This window comes from Schistocerca serialis, chromosome 7 (genome assembly GCF_023864345.2).
Source record: "Schistocerca serialis cubense isolate TAMUIC-IGC-003099 chromosome 7, iqSchSeri2.2, whole genome shotgun sequence".
NCBI classification, from domain to species: domain Eukaryota; kingdom Metazoa; phylum Arthropoda; class Insecta; order Orthoptera; family Acrididae; genus Schistocerca; species Schistocerca serialis.
In genome coordinates, this window is record NC_064644.1 from 273,813,214 (window position 1) to 273,833,778 (window position 20,565).

Here is a 20,565-nt window from a genome sequence, read left to right on the forward strand (position 1 = left end):
CTTTGTGTGTGAGAAATGTTTCCTGAAAGTTTGGCCGTACCTTTTTGTAACACCATAGAGAGAGAGAGAGAGAGAGAGAGAGAGAGAGAGAGAAGCAAACTCGCAGGAGAAACTTACTATACAGTTGGTATATGCATTGTATTATGTGGAACTTGTGTATTAACGTGTCATTATTGTATGTACTAACGATTCACCCCCCCCCCCCCCCCCCCGTGTAGAACTATGCTAAACTGTTTGGCATAAAATTAATGGATATGGAAAAACAAACAGTAAATGTTTGTGAGGTTGTGATTCCTTTCCGGGCGAAATTTTCCTAATTTATCGCGTGAAGTACGACGCAACGGCAGAATCGGTAGAATTGTTTTGGAGTTTCTAGAAGTGGGTAAAAATGTTTTGCGTACAAAACTTGGACGTGGAAAGTGTAACAGAAAAAGTTCGTACGTTTGCTGTACTTAACGACCAGGCAAATAAAAAATATCGGAATACCGAGTACACAGTTAGTCAGGCGTTCTTTATTGAAATTGATAGTTTCCAGAAACTGACATTTTTCTCAGTTTGGTTGTAGTATGTTTAAAAGTTGACAAAGGTGTGCCTCATCATCAGTGAAATGAGGAAACAACGTTTGAAACCCTCCCTGTAATGGCCTTGTTTTCCAGGCACAGTGCATCCTCATTTTTTTCTTTTTTTGCCTTGCTTCCTTTTCTCCTTTCTGTAAAGCAAGTGCTTTAACACCAAACGAACTATTACGAAAATAGCGAACATATTTATGACTTTCACTATCAGAAACGCAAACCACCAACCACTCCTGAGTCACCACAAGGAACAACAGTAACGTGGGTGACCCTCGTTTCTGAGTAGCTCCTAGAGGAATGGGCCGCAGCACGGTGTACTCGTCCGACGCTTGGTCCCGACGCAGCCCGGACGTATGTGGCCAGAACTTTGATGTCCGGTCTGGCATGTCAGGGCCGTCTCAGGACTGTGCGGCGGACAAGTGACACCCGTGCACCGGTCCATTCCTCTAAGTACTGCATGTAAGCGAGGCTCACCAACGTTTCTGTTGTTCCTTGTGGTGACTCAGGAGTGGTGGGTGATCTGCGTTTCTCTTTCTGAAAGTTTTAAATATGTTCGCAGATTTACATAATATTGCCTTAGGACTTATGGCGCTTGCTTTAGAGGAAAACGAAAAAGAAGAAATATGTGGATCCACAGTGTCTGGAAAACGAAATCAGTGCAGGGAAGGTTTCAAACGTTATTTGGATGATGATGAGAAAAAGTTTCATATACGTTTTAAGATGGTGCGACACACCTTTGTGAACTTTTAAGCAACTACCAATTCCAAACAAAGAACGCTTGGCTGTCTATGTACTCGGTATTCCGATATTTTTCATTTGTCTGGTCGTGAAGCACAGGAAGCCTTCAAACATTTTGTATTAGTCTGTCTGCATCCATTTTTTGTACGCAAAACAGTCTTGCACAACCTACAAAACAATTCTACCGTCGCGTCATCCGTCACGTGAAAAATTCACAAATTTCGCCCGGCACATTCTCTGGTCACAGACGTTCCTCGAGCACTGCCTGGTTGTGTCTGGACCGCTATTTTTATTTAACGCTTTATTTTATCCTGCGGGAGATGGCCGATGCTCTGACGTCTCGGCACGGACACGTGTGACAGAATGCTTAATAAGTCCACTGCGGGATCGTGAAAATGGTCGTAATGCAAGAAAGGTGGGACTATCAGAGGATTTAATTTGTGGTAAGTTCCTGTGGGACTAAACTGCTGAGGTCTTCGATCCCTAGGGTTACACCCTACTTACTCTAACTCAAACTAAATTACACTAAGGACAACACACGCCCATGCCCGAGGGAGGACTCGAACCTCCGACGGGGAGGAGCTGCGCTAATCGTGGCAAGGTGCCCTAGACCACACGGCTACCCCGCGCAGCGGACTATCAGAGGACGGTGAGATATTGTTATTGTGAGTGAAAGTTTAACATATGTACCTACTTTATTCAGAAGTGCTTTGACACAAAATAGATTTACCCTTAGCTTCTAAGAAATGATGACGATGATGATAATGATTGGTGTGTGGGGCGCTCAACAGCGCGGTCATCAGCGCCCGTACGAAGTCCAAATTTTTACAGAGTCCGATTTTCACACAATCCAATCTAGCCTCTGTAAGGAATGATTATGTTGATGATAATGATGAAATGATGAGGACAACAAACACATGCAGTCACTGGGCAGAGGAAATCTCAAAAACGGCCGGGAATCGAAGCCGGGACCCAGTCACCCAGAGGCAGCAACGCCAGCCACTATTTATAACATGTGAAATCACACGCCATATTCTATAAAATGTTTATTGGGGTAGATGTACATCATGGTTCGCTGCATTGAAAGGCTATATCAAACACTTTTTGCATTGTATGTGTCAGATTTTACCCATGGCCTAGGGATATCGTCCTCGGACCCGGGATCGAATCCCACCACTGCTTAAATTTTGATTAATAATCATCATTGGCGCCCGAAGACTTACATAAGAAGCTACCCTCATTTTGCCAACTGCCTTGTGAAGAGGGTGGAGGAGAGGACAGAGCCTCACTGCACTTTCTTGTCCTAAGGGTGGGCAACTGCCCCTGAAGGCGGAAGAATCAGCCATGATCAACGGCCTGAGGATGCAGAAGGCAATGGAAACCGCTGCATTAAAAAACCTTAACGTGTATCCACAGGACAGTGGCCTCTAATTGGAAAAGTGACATGATGAGCTCACCTTTGACAAAAGATTCCGGAATAAGAATGAGGAGCCGGCCGAAGTGGCCGTGCGGTTAAAGGAGCTGCAGTCTGGAACCGCAAGACCGCTACGGTCGCAGGTTCGAATCCTGCCTCGGGCATGGATGTTTGTGATGTCCTTAGGTTAGTTAGGTTTAACTAGTTCTAAGTTCTAGGGGACTAATGACCTCAGCAGTTGAGTCCCATAGTGCTCAGAGCCATTTGAGCCAATAAGAATGAGATTTTCACTCTTCAGCGGAGTGTGCGCTGATATGAAACTTCCTGGGTGATTAAAACTGTGAGCCCGACCGAGACTCGAACTCGGGACCTTTGCCTTTCGCGAGCAAGTGCTCTACCATCTCAGCTACCAAAGCACGACTCACGCCCGGTCCTCACAGCTTTACTTCTGCCAGTACCTCGTCTCCTACCTTCCAAACTTTACAGAAGCTCTTCTGCAAACCTTGCAGAACTAGCAATCCCGAAATAAAGGATACTGCGGAGACATGGCTTAGCCACAGCCTGGGGGATGTTTCCAGAATGAGATTTTCACTCTGCAGCCCGAGTTCGAGTCTTGGTCGGGCACACAGTTTTAATCTGCCAGGAAGTTTCATATCAGCGCTCACTCCGCTCACGTAGGTTGATCATAATGTTAAGGATGATTAGTCTACGCTAAATTCCTCCAAATGTTTATTAGAGTATCGTGCATAATATGAAGTAAATCAGACAAGTATTTTTCGAGACTTTTGGTAACATCGTTAAATTCGGACATGTATTCAAATAATAGTATAGATAACTTGTAATAAGTTTTAGCTAGTGATACGTTGTATGATACTGGACCCAATAACAAATTAAATAATGCTTTTCTCAAATTCGGTTCTGTACCTCTTCGTTAATTATTTCACATACCTATGTAACATTCGGCATTCTCCTCTAGCGTCACATTGCAAACGCTTGTAATTCTTTCTTGTCTGAACACTTAATCGCCTAAATTACACTTCTGTGCCTTCGGAAAAGGCTACCTATCAATTAATTTTCGATGTTAACGAATTTCGCTTTTTCGCAGATCTCTCTACTTTGACCTTCGTCACCTATTTTGCTGCTTGAGTGACAGATCTCGTCTACTGCTTATAGTGCCGTTTCCTAATCTAATAACCTCAGTATCACCTGATTTAATGTGAATATGTCCCATTACAGTTAAAAACCATTAAAATTCTAGTTTTACTGGTATAATCTTAAATTAGTAATGTTTGTCTCTTAATTATTTATTACGTGAGTGAAATAATTATATATCTAGAAGAATTTTTTTACGGCGCCCAGCAATCATAATACACACGTCAAAAAAAGTTTTGCATTAGCTCGGTTCTGAGAGTTCCGGAACCTGTACAGAAAAATTCCGCCCTTTTTATTGCTCATGGGGACCACACATTGCATGTTGCACCACCATACAACGACACCTTCAGACGTGGTGGTCCAGACTGCTCTACAGTAGCGTGGCCTCTTGCATTGATGCATGCCTGTATTCCTTGTGACGTACTATCCACAAGTTCATCAAGACACTGTTGGTCCAGATTGTCCCTCTCCTCAACAGTGATTCGCCGTAGATTCCTCAGAGTGTTTGCAGGGTCACGTCGTCCATAAACAGCCCTATTCAATCCATCCGGGCATGTTCGTTAGAGTTCATGTCTGGAGAACATCCTGGCCACTCTAGTCAAACGATGACGCTATCCTGAAGGAAGTCATTCACAAGATGTGCACGATGGGGGCACGAATTGTCGTCCATGAAGACGAATGACTAGCCAATATGCTGGTGATGTGGTTGCACTACCGGTCGGAGGAAGACATTCATGTATCGGACTGCCATTACGGCGCCTTCTACGACCACCAGCGACGTACGTCGGCCCCACGTAATGCCACTCCAAACCAGCAGGAAACCTCCACCTTGCTACACTCGCTGGACAATGTGTCTAAGATGTTCAATCTGACCGGACTGCCTCCAAACACGTCTCCGGCGATTGTCTGGTTGAAGGCATATGCGACACAAATAGGTGGAGAGAAAGTGATGCCAATCCTGAGCGGTCCATTCTGCATGTTGTTGGCCCCATCTGTACCACGCTGCATGGTGTCGTGGTTGCAAAGATGCACTTCGCCATGGACGCCGGGAGTGAAGTTGCGCATCATGCAGCCTACTGCGCACAGTTTGAGTCGTAACACAACGTCCTGTGGCTGCACGAAAAGCATTATTCAACGTGGTGGAGTTGCTATCAGGATTCCTCCGAGCCATAATCCGTAGGTAGCGGACATACACTGCAGTAGTAGCCCTCGGACGGCCTGAGCGAGGCATGTCATCGACAGTTCCTGTCTCTCTGTATCGCCTCCATCTCTTTGGTTCACTCCGAGACGACTGGACACTTCCCTCGTTGAGAGCCGTTCCTGACACAAGGTAACAATACGGACGCGACCGAACCGCGGTATTGACCGTCTAGGCATGGTTGAACTACAGACAACACGAGCCATTTACCTCGTTCCTGGTGGAATGAGTGGAACTGATCGGCTGACGGATCCCCTCCGTCTGATAGGCGCTGCTCATACATGGTTGTTTACATCTTTGGGCGGGTTTAGTGACATATCTGAATAGACAAAAGGACTTTGCTTGTGATACAATACCCACAGTCAACAGCTATCTTCAGGAGTTTTGGGAACCGGGGTGATGCAAAACTTTTTTTGATATGTGTTTGTTACTGGGAAGACAGTCAGCACCTTAACGCTTATTTAACTGCACATTTATTGGGTCATTTTATTACAGTTTAATTAATTTTCCACTTATTTTCACGGTTTCTATCTAGGCTCAAGTTTCTGCTTTGTTTAGTTGTTTAGGAAGGTAGATGCGTCTAAAGATGATCTCATAGATGAAAATTGGTCAGAAAGTAAAGGTAAAATTTTGCTCTTTCAACATTGCAGCACAGTCAGCAATCGTGATAAACTAATATATAAGAAACTATCAGCCTCGATTGCGCTAATGAAACCAACCTTTATCTAGGTTTCAGCCCAAATAATTGAGCATTCTTCAGAAGATATACCTGTATCTATAATTTGTCTAAGAGGGCATGGTCTAGAAATAAAACTATAACAGCCTGACTACGCCTATTCAGGCTGTTTTAGTTTTGTTTCTAGACAATTTAACCCGGGTTAGCTGGAAGAAATTCTAGACATTGTAACTGATGACTTTGATTTCATACATATTAAACCCTCTGTCATAGCAAAGAGTTGGAGAAGAGTTAGACAGACCACACCCAGGATACATCACTAAGGGGTCTTAACACCACATAGCATTATCCTAAAATCGATTACGCAACTCTTTTAATTAGTATTGTAGTCTAAGTAAGGGTCTGTTACGGGGTTAGACACGTCAGATCAGACCGAGAAAATCTGACCAAGGTAGAAGTTACACTATCAGTGGGTGGGGACTTGGGTATTTTGATCCCTGTCACGTCGGATTAAAGGAAGGGATCGAAGCAATTCAGAGGCGTGCTGCTAGACTTGTTACCACTAGTATTTCAGATGAGCTCCGTGGACGTAAGTGGGATTCCCTGGAAGGAAGGTATGATACTTAGGTTACGAAAGTAATGGGACAGCGATATGCACATATACAGGCGGCGGCAGTATCGCGTACACAAGGTGTAAAAGGGCAGTGCTGTGGCGGAGCTGTCATTTGCCTCAGGTGATTCATATGAAAAGAATTCCGACGTGATTATATCCGCACGACAGGGATTAACAGACTTTGAACGCGGAATGGTAATAGTGTAACTAGCCGCATAGGACGTTCCATTTTGGAAATCGTCAGAGAATTCAATACTCTGAGATCCACAGTATCAAGAGTGTGCCGAGAATACCAAATTTCAGGCGTTACCTCTCACCACGGACAACGCAATGGCCGATGACCTTCACTTAACGACCGAAAGCAGCGGCATATGCGTGGAGTTTTCAGTGCTAACAGACAACCAAAACTGAGTGAAATAACAGCAGAAATCAATCAAGAACGACCGACGTAACCATTAGGTCACTGCGACGAAATTTGACGTTAATGGGTACGGCAGCAAACGACCGATGCGAGTGCTTTTGCTAACAACACGACATCACCTGCAGCCCCTCTCCTTTCCACGTGACCTTATCGATTGGACCCTAGACGACTGGAAAACCGTGGCCTAGTCAGAGGTGTTCCAGTTTCAGTTGGTAAGAGCTGATGGTAAGGTTCGAGTGTGGTGCAGACCCCACGAAGCTATGGATCCAAGTTGTCAACAAGGCACTGATAATGGTGTGGCTGTTACATGAAATGGACTGCATCTTCTGATCCAACTGAACCGATCATTGACTGGATATGGTTCTGTTGGACTACTCGAAGACAATCTAGAGCCATTCATGGTTGCATGTTCCCAAACAACGACGTCTTTTGACTGGGCCACAGTTGTTCTTGATTGGTTTGGAGAACACTGTGGACAATTCGAGCGAATGATTTGGCCACACCCGACATGAAGCCCATCGAATATTTATGGGAGATAATCGAGAGGTCAGTCAGTGCACAACGTCCTGCGCCATCAACACTTTAGCAATTATGGATGACTAAAGAGGCAGCATAGCTCAATATTTCTACAGGAGACTTCCAACGACTAGCTGAGTCCATGCCATGTCGAGTTCCTGCACTACACCTAGCAAAAGGAGATCCGACACGATATTAGTAGATATCCTATGACTTTTATTATCTCAATACATTCACAGAAACTACTATTAAGAAAATTTAGAGAACCGACATTTACAGCTGACTGCAGAACGATTCTACTGCGCCAATAAGGTAGCTCAGCATTTTAGCTCAGGGGAGTTGTAACCCTCTGTAATAAAAAGGCTGAGTGAAGTTTTCACTGATGGAATGTGAGAGGTGTCGTAAGACATCTGCTGCACAGTATAGACAACGAAAAATGACGAAGGAACAGATAGAACTACAAAGAAGAAGAAGAAGAAAAGAAAAAAAAAGTATGCCAACGTACGTTTCACTTACGGAGCACGAACACAATGCAAGAGGTATTAGGAATGAATCGATGCCCGGACAATCTTCAAACCGATCACGGTGGTGAGTTTTACAATGAACACCTCAAGACTGCTATGGAGCGGTGCGGGATACATCACTACTCTACTTTACCCACCTGAAAGCGTTTGAACAGAACAGTCAAAGCTCAAATGTGGATGCGATTTAATCTTCAGGGTTCGTACAAGTGGCTAGATATCCTCCCACAGATAATTGCATGGTATAAAGTACAATAAAAATGTCAATGTTCGCGATAATTCACCCATGGACGCAGTATATTTCCGCATTAAAATGCTGGACCCTCGCAAACAGAGATTCAATGTAGGTGACTTAGTACGTATTTCAAAACAGAAGACAGCGTTCGTAAAATCGTACTTACCAAACTGGTCCTCGGAGATATTCACAGTATCCAAAGTGCAGAAAACGAACCCTAGGACATATATCTTAAAGGACGGCAAGGATGAAGAAATTTCAGGATGCTTTTACACGGAGGAATTGCAGAAGTGTTCTGAACCAGATGTGTTTCTCATCGGACGCGTGATAAGACGTCGCGGGAATAGAGTGCTAGTTAAATGGTTAGGATTTACATAATCAGAAAACAGTTGGATTGACGCCGACAAGTTGATACGTAACAGGGGTCCTAGTCCTCTGTCACCTCAGTAGCGTACCATGCACGATAGGAGGCACATCATAATAAGAGGTGGAGGTGGTGTTCTCGAAAAATTGCCTGTTGAATTACACATCCCTGGATATAACTTCTGTGGGCCTGGAACAAAGCTACAGAAACGCCTTCGTATAGGCTGCCATTTTCCCTCGCTCCATTTGCGAATGTAACAGGAAAGGAAGTGACCAGCAGGGTGGCAAGGTACCCTCCGCGACGCACGTTACGATGGCTGGTAGGGTATGAAGGTATCGATGCAGAGGTATTCTCTACCACGTACTTCACACTGGCTTGCCGAATATAGTCGTAGGTGTAGATCGTATACTACAATGATACGAGGGCTATCCACAAAGTACATTACGTTTTCGTTTGTGTCCGTTAGGGGCGGGGCTAGCGCGGCCATCTTGGTGTCATGGCATTCCGCCGCTCAGTCGGCATCCTTCCGTGCTAGTGAGAGGTTCGTGCTGTGCTCCGTTGAGTTACTGTGACAGTTTGAAATGTCAGCGTTAATTGAAAATGCCGCGAAGTGTGAAGTGCGTGCTGTAATAAGGTTTCTGACTGCAAAAAACTGTACACCGATGGAAATCTATCGGCAGCTTTGTGAAGTGTATGAAGTGTATGGGGACAACATAATCACTGCAGGTGGAGTGCGTCAATGGGTCATAAAATTTAAAAATGGCCGAACTAACGTTCACGACGGGGAGCGAAGTGGAAGACCCAGCATAGTGACTGCCGAACTTGTCGAAAAAGTTGATGCCGCGGTCCGTGAAAACCATAATTTCACAATAACGGAACTCTCTATGAGTTTTCCACAAATTTCACGAAGTTTGTTGCACGAAATCATTACCGAAATGCTTGGTTACCATAAGTTTTGTGCAAGATGGATACCAAAAATCTTGACAGAGATTCACAAAAATCAGCGAATGGCTGCAGCGTTAACGTTTTTGGACGCTTACGAGAAAGATGGCGACTCATTACTCGATCGCATCGTTACTGTTGACGAAACATGAGTTAAGCATGTGAACTGCGAGACAAAATTGCAGTCAATGCAGTGGGGGCACAAAAATTCCCCCCCAAAAACCCAAGAAATGCATGCAGACAATGTCGGCAAGGAAGGTGATGGCGACTGTCTTTTGGGACAGAAAAGGTGTGATTTTTGTGGATTTCCTGGAAAGAGGCACTACAATAAACTCTCAAAGGTATTGCCAAACTTTGCACAACCTCAGAAGAGCAATAAAAAACAAGCGCAGGGGAAAGTTGGGGTCAAAGATCTTGCTGATTCACGACAACGCCCGGGCCCACACGGCAAATGCCACTCGTGAAGTTCTCGAATCTTTTAAGTAGGAGTTGTTTCCTCATCCGCCGTACAGTCCTGACCTGGCACCGAGCGACTTCCACTTATTTCCAGCAATGAAGAAATGGTTGGCTACGCAGCGTTTTGATAACGACGCACAGCTTCAAGAAGAGGTAACCACGTGGTTGAAGGCGCGGGCGGCCGAATTTTATGGCGAAGGAATTTCCAAGCTCGTCCATCGCTACGATAAGTGCCTTAATTTAAATGGCAACTATATAGAAAAGTAGTATTTAAGTGTGGCTTTCATCTGTGTATAATAAAAAAAATTTCCAATACTTTATTTATTTTTAATTCCAGAACGTAATGTACTTTGTGGATAGCCCTCGTACGAGAAAACCAGCTCGGCATTCCCGTGGAGTGGCTTTTAAATCGGACTGTTGGACACGGCACTCACAGGACAAGCTGTCGACAGTGGCCCGTAACCAGAGGTGGTCCATGTGCAGGGAGTGCGGCCACGCCCGGGTTGCAGCAGGCGCGGCGTCAGCTGTGCCGGACGCTGGACGCTGGACGCTGGAGAGGTGCCAGGCGGCCATCCTCCACCCTGCCGCAGCCTCCCCTCCCGAAACTGGCGGCCCCGGGCGGCAGCTCCGCGGAAGAGCAGCGGCGCGGCGGTCTCCCAGTCATGCGGGCCATTAGCATAACAGGATAACTCGGCCCGCCACCGCCTAATTGCGCCAAATAACACGTTCCGCTCCGCGACGGACAGCGACAAATTTGATTCCAGTACTCTGCCGAGTGGCTTCAACCTCGTATCACAATCCCGTTTACCAGAAACTGGGAATAAGCCGACTGATTAGAAACAGCTACCGTCCCACGAATTTCGGTGGATATGCCTGTTACTTTCTTACATTCCTCTCCGATGGACGTTCCAAGTGTGACGTTGCCCTTTGAAAGTACACTACTGGCCATTAAAATTGCTACATCATGAAGAAATACAAATGATAAACGGGTGTTCATTGGAGAAATATATTATACTAGAACTGACATGTGATTACATTTTCTCGCAATTTGGGTGCATAGATCCTGAGAAATCAGTACCCAGAACAACCACCTCTGGCCGTAATAACGGCCTTGATACGCCTGGGCATTGAATCAAACAGAGCTTGGATGGCGTGTACAGGTACAGCTGCCCATGCAGCTTCAACACGATACCACAGTTAATCAAGAGTAGTGACTGGCGTACTGTGACGAGCCAGTTGCTCGGCCACCATTGACCAAACGTATTCAATTGGGGAGAGATCTAGAGAATGTGCTGGCCAGGGCAGCAGTCGAACATTTCCTGTATCCAGAATGGCCCGTACAGGACCTGCAACATGCGGTCGTGCATTACCCTGCTGAAATGTAGGGTTTCGCAGGGATCGAATGAAGGGTAGAGCCACGGGTCGTAACACATCTGAAATGTAACGTCCACTATTCAAAGTGCCGTCAGTGTGAACAAGAGGTGACCGAGACGTGTAACCGATGGTAACCCATACCATCACGTCGGGCGATACGCCAGTATGGCGACGACGAATACACGCTTCCAATGTACGTTCACCGCGATGTCGCCAAACACGGATCCGACTATCATGATGCTGTAAACAGAGCCTGGATTCATCCGAAAAAATGACGTTTTGCCATTCGTGCACCCAGGTTCGTCGTTGAGTACACCATCGCAGGCGCTCCTGTCTGTGAGGGAGCGTCAAGGGTAACGGCAGCCGTGGTCTCCGAGCTGATAGTCCATGCTGCTGCAAACGTCGTCGAACTGTTTGTGCCGATAGTTGTTGTCTCGCAAACGTCCCCATCTGTTGACTCAGGGATCGAGACGTGGCTGCACGATCCGTTACAGCCATGCGGATAATATGCCTGTCATCTCGACAGTGATATGAGGTCGTTGGGATCCAGCACGGCGTTCCGTATTACCCTCCTGAACCCACCGATTCCATATTCTGCTAACAGTCATTGGATCTCGACCAACACGAGCAGCAATGTTGTTTTGCAAAAGTCTCCATCTATTAATTCAGATATCGAAACGTGGCTGCACAATCCGTTACAACCATGCGGATAAGATGCCTGTCGTCTCGACTCCTAGTGATACGAGGCCGTTGGGATCCAGCACGGCGTTCCGTATTACTCTCCTAAGCCCACCGATTCCATATTCTGTTAACAGTCATTGGATCTCGACCAACGCGAGAAGCGATGTCGCGATACGATAAACCGCAATCGCGATAGGCTACAATCCGACCTTTATCAAAGCTGGAAACGTGATGGTACGCGTTTCTCCTTACACGAGGCATCACATCAACATTTCACCAGGAAACGCAGGTCAGCTGCTGTTTGTGTATGAGAAATCGGTTGGAAACTTTCCTCATGTCAGCACGTTGTAGGTGTCACCACCGACGCCAACCTTGTGTGAATGCTCTGAAAATCTAATCATTTGCATATCACAGCATCTTCTTCCTGTTGGTTAAGTTTCGCGTCTGTAGCACGTCATCTTCGTGGTGTAGCAATTTTAATGGCAAGTAGTGTGTTACATACGACTTGGTACACGACGGTAAGGAGAGGCTTGCTAGAGAGTGGTGCGGCAAGTGTGATCATAGGAAAGCTGAACAGGAGCAGAAATGCGAGCGAGCTAACACAGTGAACAGAAGATTTACTTCACAAGATTTACTTCACTTATATTTCTCGAGGCGAACGAAGACTCATCACAAATACTGCGGCAAGAATACAAGTCCAGCTATCACAGTGCCAGGAAGCATGAAGCTCGCTCTATCAAGCACGAACTATGGTGTCGGTGCCGCGACTTGGCGGCGTCTGCGTAGCGAAATGGCTCCGAGCACAAGTGGGTTGAGTCACCGCCGGCGGCAGTCCTATATCGCGGCAGCCGAGGGTTCTCGTGGTACAGAGCCACTGAGGGCGTAGTTCGGCGGGCCTGTAGCAGTACGTGCGCTACATCCGGCGCGACCGCTATCGGTGTTAGACTGAAACTTGCAATTACGTTGCTACGAAGCCCGTGGGGGGTATCGATACGTGATATCACAGCAAGGATTCTGTTTCATTCCCTTAATTATTACCATTAAACAGTTATATGTGGGCAGGCAGAAAATGCAAATAATAATTTCTTGAATAAGTGGAAAAAATGATTGTAAAGAACAGTTGAAAGAAATATGAAGGTAATTTATGAATCTGTACCCAATCATGGATGAACTTTAACTGATACCAATATCAACAGACCTACAATATCAATACGCTCAAGGTCAAAATTCATAATTTGCGATACGTACTGCTTCACATTAATTACGTTGTCTTTAGTCTTGATTGGAACAATGTCTATGCAGGATCGCTCCTCCGGCTGTCAAGTAAATTCTTCTTGTCTGCTCCAAATCTCTTGATGCACGATTTCGGCGGCAAGTGAAACGATGAACAGATAGGAGTGGACGTTTTAAATGTGCGAATAAATTTTGCTTTTCTAATAACTTGTTATAACACCTTTAATTTACTGTTGAAATACACAATTTTATCAATGATGGTACGACGGATCCAAGCATACGTCCGTACGCTACCACTTATAGAAACAAAATGGTGAACATGCAGGACTTAATAAATTGAAGAGCGTATTTCTTGCTTTGTTTCATACAGATATTTAACGATGTATCAAAACATTATCCTTGCCACAAAAGAACTCGTTAGTTACCTTCAGCGGTGTCTATAACTCATTCAGTTTACATATAGCTTATATACACACATCAAAAAAAGTTTCGGTTCAGAGAGAAAATCGGAATAGAAATCAACATCAACATCATTTCCGCCCTTTTTATTGCTCATGAAAACCACACATTGCACGTTCTACCACCATGTAGCGAGATCGTCAGGCCGACCGTTGAGGCCGAGTGGTTGTAGGCGCTTCAGTCTGGAACCGCGCGACCGCTACGGAGGGCAGGTTCGAATCCTGCCTCGGGCATGGATGTGTGTGATGTCCTTAGGTTAGTTAGGTTTAAGTAGTTCTAAGTTCTAGGGTACTGATGACCTCAGATGTTAAGTTCCATAGTCCACAGAGCCAATTGAACAATTTGAGATCGTCAGAGGTGGTGGTCCAGATTGCTGTACACAAAGGTACCTCCAATATCCAGCAGCACGTCCTCTTGCATTAATGCATTCCTGTATTCGTCGTGGCATACTACCCACAACTTCATCAACGCACTGTTGGTCCAGATTATCCCACTCGTCAACGGCGGTTCGGCGTAGGTCCTTCAGAGTGGTTGTTGGGTCACGTCATCCATAAACAGCCCTTTTCAATTTATCCCAGGTATGTTCGATAGGGTTCATGTCTGGAGAACATGCTGGCCACTCTAGTCGGGCTATGTCGTTATCTTAAAGGAAGTCATTCACAAGATATGCACGATGGGGGCGCGAATTGTCGTCCATGAAGACGAATGCCTAGTCAATATGCTGGTGATGTGGTTGCACTATCGGTCGGAGGAAGACATTCACGTATCGTACAGCCGTTACGTCGCCTTCTATGACCACCAGCGGCGTACGTCGGCCCGACATAATGTCACCCCAAAACAGTAGGGAACCTCCACCTTGCTACACTCGCTGGACAATGTGTCTACGATGTTCAGCCTGACCGGATTGCCTCCAAACACGTCTTCGGCGATTATCTGGTTGAAGGCATATGCGATGCAAGTCGGTGAAGAGAAAGTGATGCCAGTCCTGAGCGGTCCATTCGGCATGTTGTTGGCCAATCTGTACTGCGCTGCATGGTGTCGTGGCTGCAAAGATGGACTCCGCCATGGACGCCGGGAGTGAAGTTGCGCATCATGCAGCCTATTGGCCACAGTTTGAGTCATAACACGACGTCCTGTGGCTGCACGAAAAGCATTATTCAACATGGTGTTGTTGCTGTCAGGGTTCCTCCAAGCCATAATCCGTAGGTAGCCGTCATCCATTGTAGCAGTAGCTCTTGGGCAGCCTGAGCGAGACATGTCGTCGACAGTTGACCTCCATGTCCGAACAGCATCTCTTTTCGAGACAACTGGACATTTCCCTCGTTGAGAGCCCTTTCTGGCACAAAGTAACAATACGGACGCGATCGAACCGCGGTATTGCCCGTCTAAGCATGGTTGAACTATAGACAATAAGAGCCGTGTACCTCCATCCTGGAGGAATGACTGGAACTGATCGGCTGTCAGACCCCCTCCGTTTAATACGCACTGCTCATGCATGGTTGTTTACATCTTTGGGCGGTTTTAGTGACATATCTGAATAGTCAAAGGGACTGTGTCTGTGATACAATATCCACAGTCAACGTCTATCTTCAGGAGTTCTGGAAACTGGGGTGATGCAAAACTTTGTTTGTTGTGCGTATAAGAAAAGAAAAGAACGAAGAAATAATATAAATCAATACATAATCTACACTGGCGTAAAATAAAATCCCTGTAGGGGTATAAGGGGAAGAAAAGTCATATCCCTTCTTGAGATTGACCCCAGATCTCCAGGGCCAGAGACAGGTGCTTCATCCTTTAGACCACCATGACTCGCCAATGATAATATTCACTGGTTATCAGTGTGATCTGGAATCTCATTGACTGGCTTAGAATTGTCTTCAGCGATAAGTCCTGCTTCAAACTGAGCCCCGATGACGAACAAACATGTGTCTGGAGACGCATATGACAGTAGTTGGAAACAGCCTAACTGTCGCCCGCCAGAAGGCGCCAGAAAGGCATGAGTGATGGTCCGGGGTGCCATTTCCTTTCATACCAGAATCCCTTTGGTTATCATCCGCAGCATCCTTACTGCACAGCGTATTCTACGCCCTGTTCTGTTGCCCTTCATGGCAAACAACACTGGGTTGACATTTCAGCAAGATAAAATCCGCCTGTACACGGCGAAAGATTCTACTGCTTGTCTTCGTTCATACCAAACCTTACTTTGGCCAGCAATGTCGTCAGATCTCTCTCCCTAATTAAGAACTTTTGAAGCGTTATGAGCAGGGCCATCCAACCAGCTCGAAAATTTGAGGATCTAACACACCAACTGGACAGAATCTGACGTTATATCACTCAAAAAGGCATCCAACAACCTATTATTCAGTGCCCAGCCGAGTAACTGCTCCCATAATGGCCAGAGATCGACCAACATGTTACTGACTTACTAGTTTGTGATTCTCTTTCTCTTGAATAAATAATCCATTTTTCGGAAATTATAATGATTTCTTTGTCTGTTCAATTCCATGGAGTCTTTAAATTATGCTCTAAAAATTTGATATGTCGTATTAAAGAAAATTAGTTACACCACATAAAGCTACTGTGTTATTTATTTACGACTAGCTTCGGTACAGCGTACCATCTGGCTGATTTTACAGCTCAGAGTAGTATAAACTACGCGTCCCGGATTAGAACGCATCTCAGTTACACTGCCAGAAAAGAAATGCAGAGCCCTCGAGGACAACATCACTTAAATGATTATTGAGGGGACAGACAGTTCGTCATTGTAGGAGTATATGATTAAACATTCAGACCAAATGAAACATCCATGTCACAGTGAAGGGTACCCAAATAGTCGCATCAGTACACTGTGTACCCCACCTCTTGCGGCACCACAGACTACAGGCAAAGGTGCCGAATGGCATCCTGCTACAAATTGTCCCAAGCATCTTGCACCTTTCCTTGCAATTCGACAACGGATCTTGCAGGCCCGAGAGAACGAGTAAGTTCCCATTTCAAAGTGTTCTATACGTGTGGCGAGAGATCTGGTGTTGTTGGCCAGGACAGTAGTGCACCATGGAGAAAGTGTTGCGTCGCTGTGGATGTCAATACCCTGTTGAAAAACCACATCATCTTCCCGACGAAGACATCACAGTAGGATTCGGATAACAGCCTGTGAAACATAGCGGTCACTGATTATCTTACCATACAGAAACATCAAATGTGATCGCAAGTTGTAATAATTGTCCCCCCCCCCCCTCCCCACTATGAAGCGTGTGGTGGGATCCGTGTAGTGGGCAAATAGGCACCTCACCGGTCTACGCCCATCAATCGCATAGAGATAGAACCTGCTCTCATCACTAAAGACAAGAGAACGTCATTCTACTCTGCAGTCGACACTTTCACGACACCAGAGTAACCACACATGTCGTTGTCGAGGTGTCAGCTCGGTCAGAGGCACACGTGATCGTAATGCTGCTGCAAGTAGACAGTTCCTAGTGGTCCCTGATGATACAGCAATTTCAACATGTTCCTGGATTTTGCCCCTGTATGATATTCGGTCGACGACCACTGTTCGCACAAAACGCGTCCATTTTGACGTGCGTCTGTAGTGGTGTGGGAATGTTCGACACAGCACTGTTGAAATCAGCAACACACTGCCGAAACACTGTGCACAACATGTGCAGCAATCCGTCGATATTTCCATGTAGTTACCTGCAGGCACACAATGCAACACCGTTCAAATGGCTGAAGCTGTTGAGCAGGAGTACGTGCTCGTCGGGGTTGTACCCTAGAACACTGTTCACCTCTACACGCAGCACAGTTACTGCCTGCAGAGTAAAGAAAGAAAAAAAACAGTGCATACAGACAGGCCTCCTAAGTGGCATGTGATCCCTGATGATCGTGAAAGATGATTCACTAACTCTGCATCCCCTCGGAATGCGTTACACCCGGATGCCACTAAATACAGTCCTTGGGGGAGATGCACTGATGGTCCTTTAAATGTCTTTAATACAATATTGCATTCGCTTCATCCTACCTGACTCACTAGGTGAAGTACATCTTATGCCCTGGAAGCCATATTAAGATTCCAAGGTACCAAGTACCTGGGAAGTTATGAACGGGCTCAGTCGTGGATACGCGTATCACTGGTCTCACTTTCTGAAAAGGCACAATTAATTGCGACACCTACTTATACACTACTGGCCATTAAAATTGCTACACCGCGAAGAAATGCAGATGATAAGCGGGTATTCATTGGAGAAATATATTATACTAGAACTGACGTGTAATTACATTTTCACGAAGTTTGGGTGCATAGATCCTGAGAAATCAGTACCCAGAACAACAAACTCTGGCCGTAATAACGGCCTTGATACGCCTGGGCATTGAGTCAAACAGAGCTCGGATGGCATGTACAGGTACAGCTGCCCTGCAGCTTCAACACGATACCGCAGTTCATCAAGAGTAGTGACTGGCGTATTGCGGCGAGCCACTTGCTCGGCCACCATTGACCAGACGTTTTCAATTGGTGAGAGATCTGGAGGATGTGCTGGCCAGGGCAGCATTAGAACATTTTCTGTATCCAGAATGGCCCGTACAGGACCTGCAACATGCGGTCGTGCATTATCCTGCTGAAATGTAGGGTTTCGCAGGGATCGAATGAAGGGTAGAGCCACGGGTCGTAACACATCTGAAATGTAACGTCGACTGTTCAAAGTGCCGTCAATCCGAACAAGAGGTGACCGAGACGTGTAACCAATGGCACTCCATACCATCACGCAGGGTGATACGCCAGTATGGCGATGACAAATACACGCTTCCAATGTGCGTTCACCGCGATGTCGCCAAACACGGATGTGACCATCATGATGCTGTAAACAGAACCTGAATTCATTCGTGCACCTAGGTTCGTCGTTGAATACACCATCGCAGGTGCTCCTGTCTGTGATGCAGCGTCACGGATAACTGCAGCCATGGTCTCCGAGCTGATAGTCTATGCTGCTGCAAACATCGTCGAACTGTTCGTGCAGATGGTTGTTGTCTTGCAAATGTCCCCATCTGTTGACTCATGGATCGAGACGTGGCTCCACGATCCGTTACAGCCATGCGGATAAGATGCCTGTTATCTCGACTGCTAGTGATACGAGGCCGTTGGGATCCAGCACGGCGTTCCGTATTACCCTCCTGAACCCATCGATTCCATATTCTGCTAACAGTCATTGGATCTCGACCAACGCGAGCAGCAATGTCGCGATATGATAAACCGCAATTGCGATAGGCTACAATCCGACCTTTATTAAAGTCGGAAACGCGATGGTACGCATTTCTCCTCCTTACACGAGGCATCACAACAACGTTTCACCAGGGAACGCCGGTCAACTGCTGTTTGTGTATGAGAAATCGGTTGGAAACTTTACTCATGTCAGCACGTTGTAGGTGTCGCCACCGGCGCCATCCCTGTGTAAATGCTCTGAAAAGCTAATCATTTGCATATCACAGCATCTTCATCCTGTCGGTTAAATTTCGCATCTGTAGCACGTCAGCTTCGTGGTGCAGCAATTTTAATGGCCAGTAGTGTAGATCCTGGCGCTAGATGATTTCGGTAGAAGAACTGTTTAAATGATGTTTGGAATATGTAACTGACTAGCTTCTCACCATATGGCGACGACAAAGGTAGCTTGCAGCATCCAGACGGTTACTACAATGTTCCTGCGCTCTGCATTAAAACTGTGGCGCTTTATCGCAGGCGTCATTACTCGTATCTGTCCAAGTTAATGAACAGAAAAACTTTAACGAGACTCTTGCGTAAGTACCTGCAGTCGAACGAGGTAGCCACTGGCGTCTTTCGAACGTGCAATCTAACTGCAGGCGCTGATGCCCGAACAAGGAGAATGAGGCGAGACACTGTTTTATGACCTAGCAGTGACCGGTCCTCAGTAAGGCTTCGACGCTACAAAATAGGTCTCTTGCCAACTGCTGAGAAAGGCAGCAGCCAAGTTCACTGTCTGGGACATGGAAATCAGATAATGCCTTCGTTCTTTAAAGGTTTCCCATCCTAAGAGCCAACCGACGCAAAGGAGGACGTTTTTTGTATCACTCCGTATCTATGAATAAGATAACGTTCAAATTTTCAGCATACTCCAAAGGTTATCACCGATTTGAAGAAACTGCAGAATTTTCTAGTGATGATCGTACACTAAATCAAATTCCAGTGTACTCTTCTGCAGTAGGTGAGGAACTAGCGATGATTATTTTTTTACTGTGCCATTTTTCTTGGAGGAGAAAATCTGATATAGAGTTATGCAAACATTGAAATAATATTAAACAATTACACTGATCAGCCAGAACATTATGACCACCGAGCTGCAACTCCTGGCGAGGAGTGACTGCTAGTCAGACACCCGCGTTTGTGCTTGTATTATCAATGAGAGTGCTGTCCTTGTGTAAAACGGGGGAGGGCGCCTCGGGACTTAGGGGGAGTGGGGTGCAACTTCACCGATCTGGACAACGCACCGAATTTGATCTTAAAATAAGTTTAGTTGTAGGACTTAGTTTTTAGGTACTCTTTTGGCTAAGATCAAAGTGTAGTATCTGTTCTTATCAGCTTAATATCTGATACGTCCTGCATCGCAGGACCAGAATATTAAACTCATTTTTGGCTCATGACGGAGTGCTAGGGGCTTGCTCCACCTCTGTCGCGGGTTGGCCCGGCATTGCAGTACCGCCGGGATCGGCCCACCTAAAATTAATTAAAACACAGCCTGAAATGGGTTAATATTATTTCTAGGAACCTGCAGCGATCAACATCTTGGCCCAGTGTCAGGGGCACGCTCATTGGGTTCAGCTCAATGAGTAAGGCTCTATAAGCAGGTTTATACTTTCAGCTGACACATATGTAGCGCTGTAGGTATTAGTAACTAGTCAATAGTTAGGTTACCTGTTTTGATATATAATTAACGAACTTAACTAATTTGCCCATTGCACGTATCCCGTAGCTTACATACTAACTAGTTACTTA

General features: G+C 45.9%; 1 protein-coding gene and 1 non-coding gene across 3 annotated transcripts in view; both read left to right on the top strand.

The window, feature by feature from the left end:
- Nucleotides 1-20,565, top strand: part of LOC126412649 (ras association domain-containing protein 10-like) — a 1,122,590-nt gene that overhangs the window by 273,031 nt on the left and 828,994 nt on the right. The gene's annotated exons all lie outside the window — the stretch shown is intronic.
- LOC126413582 (U2 spliceosomal RNA) lies at nucleotides 20,096-20,291 on the top strand. The gene has a single exon (XR_007575373.1). It is a non-coding gene; the product is annotated as a U2 spliceosomal RNA (small nuclear RNA).